Source organism: Tenrec ecaudatus, chromosome 6 (assembly GCF_050624435.1).
Source record: "Tenrec ecaudatus isolate mTenEca1 chromosome 6, mTenEca1.hap1, whole genome shotgun sequence".
NCBI classification, from domain to species: Eukaryota; Metazoa; Chordata; class Mammalia; order Afrosoricida; family Tenrecidae; genus Tenrec; species Tenrec ecaudatus.
In genome coordinates, this window is record NC_134535.1 from 135,895,994 (window position 1) to 135,910,185 (window position 14,192).

The 14,192-nt window shown below is 40.8% G+C and overlaps 1 pseudogene; it reads right to left on the reverse strand.

Annotated features, from left to right (window-relative positions):
* Positions 1-4,673: 4,673 nt before the first annotated feature.
* LOC142451691 (aldo-keto reductase family 1 member C23-like protein) overlaps positions 4,674-14,192 on the reverse strand; it is a 44,247-nt pseudogene continuing 34,728 nt past the window's right edge.

Genomic DNA, 14,192 nt, shown 5'->3' on the forward strand with positions numbered 1-14,192 from the left:
TAAAATGACCTTCTTCCCCACAGACCCCCATCCCTGCCCCCATCTAAGATGACAGAAACTGAATACAAAGCCATAGCAAGATAAACAGGCAACATGACATTCACCTCTTAAAAAACAGTGCCAAGGCTACTGCAGGCTTCATTAGTAAGCAGTCTGGTGCCATTCTGTTGAAGAACAGATTCATCCAACACCAAGAAAAGGATGCTTATAAAATCCTTGATCCAAAGAAGGGAATGTGGGAGAGTCCAAAAACCGTGGTGGTTGACTTGGAGCTGAAGGTTAGGCGTAGGTGTAAGCCCCAACCTTAACTGCAGTGTTTGCAGTTTCCTCACAGCGTAGGCAGAATTAAGTACATAACACACACACACAGAATGCTTTTCTGTGTGACTGAAGTAAAGACATGGACAGAATGCTAAGAGTGAGCTTTGGTACAAGATCTCTAACAGAAATGCCTTCGGTAGAGCCAGGAAAATGTCAAATGAGTAAGATGGAAATGCCACCTTAGTCTATAGTTAACTAATGTGATAGCCACACTGCTGTTTCTGAGCAAACACTTTAAGGCCTTTGCTCTTTAGTCCTTGGTTTTACGTCATAAACTTGTCTGTGTTGCTGCCCCACCGTGGGGCCTTCGATGTCACTTTGGGAGATCAGAAGTGACCCCATTGAAACTATTTTTGAACTTTCATAAGTTTATTGCTTTTATTTTATCAGAACAGGAGTTCTATCTCTTTGATACCTAAAAACCACAAATTAATATTTTCACAGTTCTTGATTAAGAAGTCAAAAATTAAGGTATCAGCGGTGTTCATCCTTCTGAGGGCATTGAGAGAACGACTCTGTGCCTCTTTTCTAGTTTCTAGCGGTTGCCGGCAGTCCTTGGTGTCTCTTTACTGATCGCAGATGCAACTACCTTCAGAATCATATGGCTTCTTTCCTCTGTGCATGTGAATCTGCTTCCCTGTCAGTCCTCTTTCCTTGGCCCATCCGTATCTGGTACGACATCATTCATTTTAAGGTCTGCCAAGAAAAATCTTGATTTTCTCAGTGGTTACATTTCAGGTATATAAATTTAATAACATTTCTTACAACCAAAGGGTATTTGGGAAATAGAGTGTTAGCCATTCAAGTATATTGGCTCTGCCAAGTGTTCTTGGCTTTCCTGCATGGGCACAGTGCAAGGTCATTCCTGTGGCCTGGTCTAGGGCTGAGGGTCAACTCAGGTTCTTTGGTGATCATTGCGCAATGTTTCCTTTTCCCACAATGCATACATCAGAAGGTCACTGGCTAATCTCATTCAGAGAATGTGCTATACTCCCTCTTCCTTAAATCTCTTTTAGCTGAATAAGTTGTATTCACCGAAGTCAGTCAGTTCCTCCCGCCTCACTGCCAAGGCGCCCACAGCGATCGCTCATTCATGACTTCCTGGCTTTCGGATTCCCAGCACGGCTCCATGGGCACCTGTCTGCTGCTGTTCGCCTTTTCAATGTGGCTTTACCTTCTCAATGGTACACAAGGAGTTTCCTAGACCACAAAGGGTGAAGTAAGGAAGCACTGGCAGGGAAAACCTATCAAGTACTTTGTTTTCTTTCTTTTCTTTAACTCTAGTAGAACTTTTGTTTCAGGTAGTAACGAGTGTTTGGGGAAAAAAAACAACCCTAAGAAGATAAGAACACAGAGTGTGTCAGGGCAGGTAGAATTATATAAAATATAAACATCATAGCTATTTCCATATATTTACACACATAACTGTTGTAAACAATAGTCAGATCACCCTCTCCAATAAAAGGACTTCTGAGAAAATCTAAAGGAAGTGAAAGGGCAAGTGACATGGACATTAGAAGCAGGACATAGAACGGTCCTGAGGAGGAAGCATAATTCTTGTGCTTAAGGAAGAGCAAGGAGTTGTGGGGACGTGCGAGAAGCTGAGGTGAGAGTGGGAGGGAGTGTGAGCATGGCGGAGAGCAAGTCTGGCTTTGGTGACTCTGGAATGGAAAGTTCCGGCTGTCTGCTTTGTATGCTGCTATTGGGCTAAACAGATGGCGGCAGCGCTCCCAGATCAGGAAGAAAGTCTTGATAGCCTTCTATAGAACAATGACAGCACTGTGCATCAGATGGCTTGGTCTGCAGCTGAGCGTGGAGCTGTCGCAGGAAAGGCCAGTCTTTTTATCCTGCTTTGTACAGGGCCATATTGTGTTCGTGTCCAACCTGATGGAAACTTGTGGATTGAATTGTCTCCCCCCAAAATAGGGTCGTGATTCTCGGTAATGTGTAGACATCTTGCATTCTGTAATGGGATGTAATTATCCCATGGGCTATAAATTGTAACCTATCCAATGTTAGAGGCAGGATTAGTAGCAGTTGCGCTAATGAAGCAGAATGCAATCTGCGAGGTTAACCTGTATCTTTTAAAAAATCTCTTTTCAGATACAAAAGAGATTGTACACACACGCAGAGAGATCAGAGAGACCTGTTACCACCAAGAAAGAGGAGCCTCGCGTGGAGTGCATCCTTTGGACCACGGGAGCCTAACCTGCGCGCGAGCCACCTGGATCCAGGGGGAAATGCCAAGAACCACGAAGATCTCCACGTGATGTCAACTCACAGGCATTGAAAGGACACAAGGACCTTTCTCCAGAGCCACTGCCCTCCAACTGGCATCCTGAATTCAGGCTCCTAACTGCGAGAGCATTTTATGTTTTTTTGTTAAAACCATCCTGAGCTGTGTTTCTATTACAGCGGCACGAGACAGCGAAGAGAGCCCCTAAAGTAACCACTTTTCCCAAAGCTTGAGAACGCCACGCTCCCCGCCAACATCGCTCTTCTCTTACTTCATTTACGTGGTTAGGCACATTGTGGATTTTGGCTAGAATTAGATAAAGAAACAAAGTATGTACTGGTAAGTAGCAGACACAACTTAAAAAAAGCAAACAGTTTTATTGACCTATAATGCACATATCATACAATTCAATAGTTCACTCATATGACAGCTGTGCAATCTCCATCACAATACATTTTAGAACATTTCCCTTTCTTGTACTCAAAATTATTACCTCTATCTTTTCCCCATCCCCCAAAACTCCCCTGCCATCCCCTAAGAAATGATTAACCCAGCTGTTATTCTTATTGATTTTCCTATTCTGGATCCCATAGACAGAAAAAGATACATAACAAGAAGTAAAACAACAAAGCTTTTTAGGAGAGAGAAAAGCAAATGTTTCACAAAGGAGTACAGATGTGATGTCTTTTCTTGCTGAGCTATGGATGAAACTCGACCTGGAATGTGAGTTGCTGAGTAGCAAGGGTGTAGCCATAAGTACTGTCTCTCACCTCCCTCCTCCTCACCCGTCCCTCCCCCTCCTCACCCGCCCCTCCCCCTCCTCACCTGCCCCACCCTCCCAGCATCTGAGATGTTTTCTGTAACCTATTCACACTTCTGGAAGAAGTCATGACAAACTTTTCTTCATTAATACATAATTAGGATGTTCGGTGAAACTGAAATGAGAAAGATAAGACAAAATGTGGATTTGAAGCATATTTCAAGCACATTGCACATTTGTATTAAACTGACAAGAGTGTTATTTACAAATTTTTAGTTACAACAATTTTTTCTTTGGCTGGTTACTACTCTGCCTTTTTTTTTAAAGCATAGCTTTTAAGTACACACTTTCACTGATCTTTAATAGTAAATATGTTCTTTCCTTTTTAAGAAAAAGTTTTATTTTACAATTTAGGCGAATATTTACAGAACAGATCATGAGTTTTGCATCCAACAATTAATCTCCACTTGGTGTCAACTTCCATTTAACCCCCTCAAGGTAGCCTCACTTATTTCCCCCTCCTTCCCAGTATTTCCTGTCTCCACCCCTCCTTCTTTCCAACACGATGTTATTAGGTAAATGAGGGCTTTTAAAAAAGAATAATTAAACACGTGAAATTATATTTCCATTTAGCACATACAAGAGACACACAATCCAAATTTACAAATATCCCCTACATCCCCCATCCCCCGCCCCCCCCCTCCCCCCCCCGCTTCTAGAAAACAAAGACATGTCTTGAGTGTTTTCATTTGAATTCACAACCTTGTTTTCACAGGGGTAAGTCAAGCTTCTTGCTCAGCCCTAATACATATTTTAGGGTGATATAGTTTGGTGATACCAACTCCACTCATATCACTAGTTCATTAATTTCTTAGTAACAGCTTGTCATACGCACTCTATTCAGAAATGGATATGATAATATGTACACAATATGCTATCATTTCCAAGGAGTATCTTATATATGAATTGAGATCCCTGTAGCTATAAGCAATGCAACGTACACAATTGGGAGAAAATGATTAACTATAATTAAATTTTAATTGGGTTTAGAATCACTAATGGCTTGCTACTTCCTCTTTGCATTATTTCTTCATCATGCTCTCTAGATAAACTAAGTATTATAAAAATACATCTTCTCATTTATGACTACTAGTGATAGGTCATTGTTTTAATTATTTCACATTATTTCATTTGATGATTTAATTTTTGATGTATCTACATGATTTCGTTTATGAGTTATAATGCCCATCATGGAAGGTAGATTCCATACTTCCCGCCTTTCTCTTTCATAAATGAGTGCCTTTATCAGAGTTTCAACGTGTGGAACATGCAGCAATAGTAAAAATCCCATGTTGGCTAATTTTTATTGGGCCCTGGGTCTCCATATTCTTTTCTTCTTAACTCTCTTTCTTCGTCTTCTTCATCTTTTGCTTGGAGACTTCCATATTTCAGAATACCAAAACTATGACTTCCCACATACTTCAACAAAGCCAGCCTCTGGTAGAACAAGCAGCGTTTAGAGGACTCAGTAAATTAAGATTGGGAAGGAAGGCTGAGGTTCGAACAGTAAGACATAAACTGTGCAAAGAAAAAAAACAGGCAAAAAATCAAAAGATCGATTGGAAGTGCTGGCAATTTATGGCTTAATGAGGAAATATATAGAGATTCTTTGATTGACCATGTTTCAGAAATTGAGCAGGTATGGGTGTAAAAGATGGAAAAACAATTTAGGAAATATTTAATTAAGCATCATCGTTAATATCCAAAGAATATATCCAAGGTATTTTGTAGAAATGAAAAGCCTATGTGGAAGATGTAGACTTAGCAATGGTGTTGATTTACTTTGGAAGCTTATGTTGAATAAGGAGTGCAGATACATTTGAAGTGGTTTGAAAAGTTCATGGAAAAATGGAATTGAACGATAATGGAATTTTCACATGACCTTTATGAAGATCCCTTGTGTGTGGTTGTCTAAGCTTACTCTGGGTCCCTCTGATTATTTTCCTGGATTACGGAACATAATTTTTGCTGTATAGAACAGAGAGTGTCAGAAAGATATCCTTGCCTCAAACTAGTTAGAGTCTTCTTAGCAGTAAGGAAAATATTAACAATCCTCCTACCTTTGCCATGAGGAAACAAAAGTGAGGGGACTATGAGGGTACATCAAAAGGTATTGCTACAAAAATCATTGAAATCTTTATTTTTAAAATGTCAAGATATAAAGTTATTGAAATAATTCTTGAAAGCTTGTCCATATCTCAAAATGGTATTTCCATCTTTCTAAATTGCCAAATCCATCTTGCAATACAATGCTGCCTGTGATCAGATTATATATCTATCCACCTTCAAAGAAATCCAATCAATAAAATTATTATTCAAATTTGTGGACCAACCATAAAATCTAATGGCAAAGAAATTGAAGAATTCTACCAACATTTTCATGGGAAATTGATCAAATGTGCAGTCAAGATGCATTGATAATTACTGGTGATTGGAATGCAAAAGTTGGAAACAAAGAGGAAGAACCAGAAGTTGGAAATAATGGTCTTGGTGATAGAAAAGAAACTGGAAATTGGGTGATAGAATTTTGCAAAACTAACCACTTTTTCATAGCATATACTTAGAAAAAACACAAAAGGAGACTGTACATATGGATTTCTCCAGATGGAATTCACAGAAATCATATTGACTGTATCTATGACAGGAGCAGATGGAGCAGCTCAACATCAGCAGCCAAACCCAGGCCAGGGGCTGACTGTGGACCAGATCACCAATTGCTTATATGTAAATCCAGGTTAAAGTGGAAGAAAATTAAAACAAGTCCACGAGACCCAAAATATGACCTTGAGGCCATCCGATCTGAATTTCCAGACCATCTCAAGGACAGATTTGGCCCACTGAACACCAATGACAGAAGACCTACTGAGCTGTGTGAGGTCATCAAGAACACTGTTCATGAAAAATGCAAAAGGTTATTAAAACAACAAGAAAGACAAATTAAAGTGGATGTCAGAAGAGACTCTGAAACTTGCTCTTAACCAGAGAGTAATAAAGGCAAATGGAAGAAATACTGAAGTTAAACAGCTGAATAGAAAATTTCAAAGGGCAGCTTGAGAAGACAAAGTAAAATATAGTGAAATGTACAACAACCTAGAGTTAGAAACTCAAAGAGGATGACCACTGTCTGCGTATCTTCAACGGAAAGAACTGAAGAAAAAAATCTCAAGCCTCAAGTTGCAGTATAAAGAGTCTATGGGAGAAAAAATGATGGAGGAAGCACAAAAAGAAGATGGAAAGAATACAGTCGGGGAGGGAGGGGGAAAAAAAAGAGGACCTGATGCAAAGGGCTTAAGTGGAGAGCAAATGCTTTGAGAATGATTGGGGCAGGGAATGTCTGGATGTGCTTTATACAATTGATGCATGTATATGTATGGATTGTGATAAGAGTTGTATGAGTCCCTAATAAAATGTAAAAAAAGAAAAGAGGAGAAAAAAAAGAAAGAAAGAAAGAAAAGAAAATGATTAGGGCAAAGAATATACAGATGTGCTTTATACAATTGATGTATGTATATGTATGGACTGTGATAAGAGTTGTATGAGCCCCTAATAAAACGTTTAAAACAAACAAACAAAAAAAGAATACAGTCACTGTCTCAAAAAGAGCTAGTGACCATTCCACCCTTTCAAGAGATCGCAAATGAGCAAGAACTGACAGTAATGAAGGAAGAATTTCAAGTTGCACTAAAAGCATTAGCCAAAATCAAGGCTTCTGGAATTGGTTGGTTGCCAATTGAAACGTTTCAATAAGCTGATGAAGCACTGGGAGCACCCGTCTATGCCAGGAATTTGGGAGACAACTACTTGGTCAACTGACTGGAAAAGATCCATATGTACACATTCGAAAGAAAGGTGCCCGCCAGAAAGCAATAATTATAAAACAGTATCACTAATATCACATGCAAGTAAAATGTTGCTGAAGGTAATCCCAAAACAGTTGCAACAGTATGTTGCCAGGGAGCGCTGCAACAAGGGATATCCTTGCTAATGTCAGATGAATCCTGGCTGAAAGCAGAGAAAACAAGAAGGATGCTCATTGCATTTTGACTATGCCAAGGCATTGGATTGTGTGGATCATAACAAAACGTCGATAGCCTTGAAAAGAATAGGTGTTTTGGGCTGATGAAAATTTACGTGGACCAGGAGGCAGTTATAGAAGTAGAACAAGAGCACAGTATTTGAAAGGTATGTGTCAGGGTTTGATCCTTTCACCATTTTATTCAGTCTGTCTGCTGCGCATCCATGAGGGCGTACATTAGACAAGCTGGGATGTCTGAAGAAGAATGCAGCATCAGTATTGGAGGATGCGGAACAATTTAAGCTTATGAACAATTTAAGGTATGCGGATGGCACCACCTTGCTTGCTGAGGAAGATCAAAGATCGCAGCCTACACAGTATGGCTTCCAACTCAATGAAAGAAGATAAAAATCCTCATGACTGAACCAATAGGTAACCTCATGACCAAAAGGTCAAAAGACTGACGTTGTCAAGGATTTCATCCTGCTTGGATCCACAATCAACGCCCTTGGAAGCAGCAGTTAGGAGCTCAAGGAACACATTTGATTGGGCAATATGCTGCTGTACACGACTGTTGTTTAGAGTGCTGAAAAGCAGGGAAGTTGCTTTGAGGTCTAATGTGCACTTGCCATGTAGTCTTAGAGTAAGGCAGTTCTCAGGCCACATCGGACACCTGACTGCTGAACTTCAACTCCCCTGACAATATTGACCAAATAAATCAATCAAGAAATCAATCAACAAATAAATAAATGCTCAAAACCAATGCCCAGTTAACCTGTAGGTGACCCTACCTAAGACCCAGAGCACTGAGTGGAGCCTGATAACCTTCTCACTATATCCATGGAATTGCTGTAACCTGGTGAAATTGAGGTCTCCATTAGTCCCCATGGCAACATATGAACTGAGGTCACAGATGAACTGAGGTCATGACAACCCCATGGTCACATGAACTGAGGTCACATATGAACTGAGGTCATGACAACCCTAAGGTCACATATGAACTGAGGTCATGACAGCCTAGGTTTGTTCCCACCCATCTTGGGGCTGTTTTCATTCAAACCCTCAATTGCTACATATCTGTGTTTAACTCTGTTGGTGCGTTGGTGCCAAATCCCAGGACAGGAATGAAGTGGTCGTCATTTAATTTTACACACTGATGTTTGAGATCCACCTTGTGTTATTGCTGTGGCTATGAAGAGCCTGTCTCTTCGCCTTGATCAACTATTCACAAACCAACTGTTACCAAAAAGATTGTGGGAGGGACTCGACAGGCATGGAGGGACCCATGTCAAAGAACACTGGCATTACACGTCTCACTTGACGTCCAAGCAGAAAGGCAGCACTTGCTTTGTTTTGCTATTTTAATTCATAGTATAAAATCAGACCATGAAAGATAGATTAATTCCATGTCAAAACAGGCACTTTTAAACTAAAACTACAAAATAAATGGCATTCTTGACACATTTTAAATTCATTGAAAATGTCTCTTTGATCATCAGAAAAACTTGCCTAGTTTGTGTAGAGATTTGTCTTAAAAATATGAATGTGGCGAAATTATTTTCTTCTCTCTGCATCATTTTATGTTCTGCTTGTTAAACTGCATTTAGAAGCAAAGTGAAATAAATGTTTTTCTCTGACAACATGTGAATTTAAGAAAGCTTGTTATATCTATCCAGGTTTTTCCCCCTCAAAACTATTTTATTGGGAGTTAATATGGATATCATATCTGGTGTTCAACACTTTCTGTATTTTTTGTTTTTGTTTCTTCATATTGGCGTTTATCTCAGATGTGTTATGTCATTCAGGGGGGGCACCCTCTTGAAATTTTGTTCTATGCTTATCTGTTTTCAGTCTCTGAAACCCAGGATTGATGAACCCTGTAGGAACAGCAAGTAGAACCAGGGGTTCTGGGAGGAAGTGGGTGCAGCGGTGGCGGTGGTGGCGGGGTTTACAGAGAGCTGATGTCAGAGTTCAGGAAGGAAAAGAGTGGTTTGAAACTGATTGTGGTAACGATTATACCAAACTGCTTGTGATGAATGCACTATGGTAAAATGATCTGTGTGTCATATTCGCCCTTCAGGTCAGTATAACATGATGACTGAGATCATCTTATGAACAGAACGCAAAAGCAAAAATATCTCAGAGAAGCATGTCCTTGGAGGCCATCAGACTCGTTCAATGACCCCTATCAGGCAAACATATTCATCATATATGTTTATGAGCATATATTGCGTCATAGTCCCTTAAATTCTATGCCCCCAATTTTCCTTTATTCCTTACCTTTGACTTATATTATTCAGAGAGCTGGTGGCAGAGTGTACAAGAAATTTCACTGCACTTTTGTCATTTAAGTGGCTTTTCATTTTCAATTTTTATCGATGTTTTAAAACTTCAAAACAGCTGAGTGAGGTCCAGAGGTATTGCCTGCCTCACATGGATGCTGTGTTTTTAAACACCATTAACATCATCTTTCATCACCCCCATGATCTTCACCAAATATTTTTGGATCTGCTCCAAGTGTTGGCCAGTAGGACTGGAACGTATCAGCAAACAGCATCCTGGAAGACCAGGGGAAGCTTCCTGTTGGCCGACCAGTTCCAGGACCACAGCGGCTCTTCTTCAGTGGTACACTTCACTTCAGTGGCTGTTGCTAGGTGCCACAGAGTCCGTTCCGATCCATTGTGACACAACAGAATGAAACCATCCTCACGGTTGTTCTGATGCTGGACCGTATTATCGCAGCCACCGTGTCAATCCATCCCATGGAGGGCCTTCCTCTTTGTCGTTACCCCCTTAGTTCACCAAGCAGGAGGTCTGTTAGCGTGTCCTACTGTACTGGCTGGTGTGTGATGCTGAGGGCTATGTCACTGGTATTTCAAATGCTAGCAGGGTCACTCAAAGGGAACAGGGTTCAGTGGAGCTTCCAGACTAAGAGCAGACATCAAAGAAGGACACAGCTCCCCACTTTGGAGGAAGGAGCCGCTGAAAACCTATGCATAGCTTCCTTAGACGCTTCCTTTAAAAGCACAAAACATTCATGCATTCCATCAAAAGCTCAAACCCCAAAGCCATTTCTTTTTTTTAAACGATCTATCTCTCTATCTATCCATCTATTTATTTATTTATTTTTAACATTTTATTAGGGCCTCATAGAACTCCGTTAGTACCATCAAAGCCTCCCCTACCCAAAGCAAAAAATAAATAGTCTTGTTGCTCTGAAAACATCGACACTGCTCCCTATCTTTGAATGTTGCTTGGATCTTCCAACTCATAACACTGTCGAAAGCCTCAAAACGCCTTAACTGGTTTTTCCAACTTTACTGTCAACAGCCAGAAGCAAAATTCTTTGCTTGATCATTGCCTGTTAGCTAGCAGCTCATTGAATTCATAAACCAAAAATCTTGGTTTTTTATCTTTAAAATTATATAAAGTTTTCAATAAACAAAAAACTAAACAATTTTGTTAGTTTTTTTCAATAGTATTACTGAATACCCGAGGTAGTTGAGTAAAAATGAACATCCAGTATCCCTGCCAACACCATTTATCACTTTCCTTGGGTTTAGGTTATTCTTGTTGCTCTTAGATAAAAACAAAAATGAGAAGTTCTTCTGTGTTCCTAGATCATTCTATTTTGATCCAATTTAATCCTCGGATTTAGGAGACATCCATTTTTTTAATGTTGTGATTTTAGTAGATGCATCCTCAAACCACACTCTGGCGTTATTGGGGAAATATTAATTCCAGGGAGAGTATTGGTTACACTGGGACAATTCTACACAAGCGACGGGCAGAACTCCTCTCTTTCCCCACTTCCCCCGAATTCTTTTCAAAGCTGGGTGTCATTTCTGCTAGAGAACACACTGCATACATTCTCACAGAGCCTGGAGTCCAAAAGCTGCCTGGTCCACAAAGAAACAACTGGCCAGGGAACAACTTCTGCTTGTGATTCCCACAGGGGTTCAGTGTCCATCTGCTGCTTAAGCCATCTGTCTTTAGTTTGGCCTCTCTGCCTCCGTGGCAGTCTGTTTGCTCGGCCTTTACTTTCACCTTCTCTGACGTGGTCCACCTTGCAGAGCCTTCTGCTGTCGGTGTTGCTTTACTGGAGCCAGAATTTCCTGACCTTTCCTCTGGACACATTGGCAGGCATAAACGTGACCCATTGTTTTCAGACAGCTATGGATGATAGTGAACGCCCCAAATCCATTTGCAGGGTGCCCACATGGATTGTGGCTCTGGTGAACCCCCTCTGACCATTGACAAGGAGGGAATGGCTTTGCCCTGAGTGCACTGCAAAGTGGATTAAATAATGCAGTTGTAATTAGGTTAAGATTTGACACTGTATCATTAATTTTCTCTTTTGACGTATTTTAAATTTTTGTTAGCTTGAAAGTTCATAGAAGCAATATAATTTTCATAAGCCCCCCTACCCCCCGAATTTCTTCCTCCGCTTTGGCACAGGTTTAAACCCTGTCTTAGTAAGGATGGTGCATTCTGGATTACACTGCATCCATTCCTGCAGTGGAGAGATTGTGGGCTTAGTATCTGTGCCCTGTTCAATGTTTTAAACTTTCTTTCTTCTTTACCAACAAGACGGCCCACAAAGTTACCATGGGCCAACATATTCAAGGGACTTTTTTTTTCTTAAAAAAAAATCATTTTATTGGGAGCTCGTGCAACTCCTGTCACAATCCACACATCCATCCACTGGGTCAAGTACATTTGCACATTTGTTGCCATCATCGTTCTCAAAACATTTGCTTTCTACTTGAGCCTTTGATATCAACTCCTCATCTCCTCCCTCCCTCCCCAGTGCCCCCTCCCTCATGAACCCTTGATAATTTATACATAATTATTATTTTGTCATATCTTATATGTCCAACGTCTCCCTTCACACATTTTCCTGTTGTCCATTCCCCAGGGATGAGGTCACATGTAGATCCTTGTAATCGGATCCCCCTTCCTACCCCACCTTCCCACCACCCTCCCAGTATTTCCACTCTCACCACTGGTCCTGAAGGGATCATCTGTCCTGGATTCCCTGTGTTTCCAGTTCTTATCTGTACCCGTGTACATCCTCTGGTCTAGCCACATTTGTAAGGTGGAATTGGGATCATGATAGTGGGGTGTGGTGGGGGAGGAAGCATTAAAGAGCTAGAGGAAAGTTGTATGTGTCATCGTTGTCAAGGGACTTTCTAAGGTGGACTTTTATACCTGGCGCTGCCTTATGACTGATCTGAAGAATAAATGTACAAGAGGTCAAGGTGCGCTCAGGAGGAGAGAGAATAGTCCTTGACTTCTCAGCAGCACCTGCCTTCTCTGTGTGATGAACATCAACTCTTTCCCGTCTCTATTTGGTGATGTTTCCAATGTTGGCACCTCCTTTTCCTATTGAACAAATTGGGTGGGAACCGGCAGCTGCAGAGGCAAGTCACATGGTTTTGCTTGGACATTGATTGTGGGGACCCTCTGCCTTGATGGTGCTGTCTCCCCAAACCTAGTCAATCTCAAGATGCTGGGAGTTATGCTGGGAAGTCACTTCATTGGGCATGTAGGTCATTTCACCCTGAGGTTGACTAACTGCAATCCATCCATTGAGTCTTGTTTGGCTACCTTGGTCCTTACTGGAATGGGCTACAGTGGCATCTGCGGCCCCTGACTCAGTGCTTATTTGCTCACAGCTCTCCGTTAATCCATACATTAATCTGCAGTAAACTATTCAATTGATGGCAGAAGCTTCCTGATCCTTTGCCTATTGAGAACCGCATGTTCAACTTCCATAAATTTTCTATGCAGTTTCACTTAAGAGCATCCCCATGGCCTCAAAGGCTCAGTTCTCATTTGGGCAGTCCACAAACATGGAGCCCACTGCAGCAGGAAGTGTCCTCATAGGGAATCTTGGCTTCCTGGAGATACTTTCTAGTCTGAAGGAAAGTTTCTCACTTTCTAGTCTGAAGGAAAGTTTCTGACATACAATTTGCTCATTAGAAAATTGCTTGTTTTAAAAAACTAATAAGAGAAAAAAAGACCAAAACCACCCACAATGATGGATAGATCAGGTGGTTTTGTTCCCTCCATTAAAAAAAAATTAAGGGCAAGAAGCGAGTGAAAAATCAAATGTGAGGATTCTTGCTTCTTTTCTAGCTATTTGACTTCTTACTTTACAATGCTTTTCTAACAGTTATATAACTGGGTGAAAGGGTTAGCGAAAGTGTAGGGCTCTTTTGGGTATTACAAGGCGATGTTGAAAAACCGTTAATCATTTATATACTTGAGAAAGGACCATGTCAACAAGCAGATGGATCCTTGGCTCTTGCTTAATTCTGGCTCTGGCCCCAATCCAAGAACAGTTATCTTTTTTTAACATGGTGCTTCTCAAGACTGGTTTTCATGAAGAAATCACTGAGGGTGAGGGTGCTATAACAAAGTGTGGTGAAGAAAGCAGATGGTGCCCAGTTAAAGGCATGTATTCACAAAAGCGGCCATCTAAATAAGCCGTCAACTAAGTCCACATCAAATAAGCACACTAGTCCGTGAGATCCAAAGATGATAATAACAAAATCCAAATATGACAAAGGAAAAAGTGTCAGCGCTTAATTGTGACCACCCACTTTGTAGAAGGCTATGACAGACAATGGACATCCAAAAACCATATGCCGAGTATCTAATCAGATTAAGCCACTGGCAGATCTCTAGCCACAGGGATTTGAAAAGCTTTCCTAATAGACAGATATTATTTTAAATTTGATTATGGTGGATGGAACCATGGTATAATATGATCCTTGCTTGTTGACCTTCTTCTT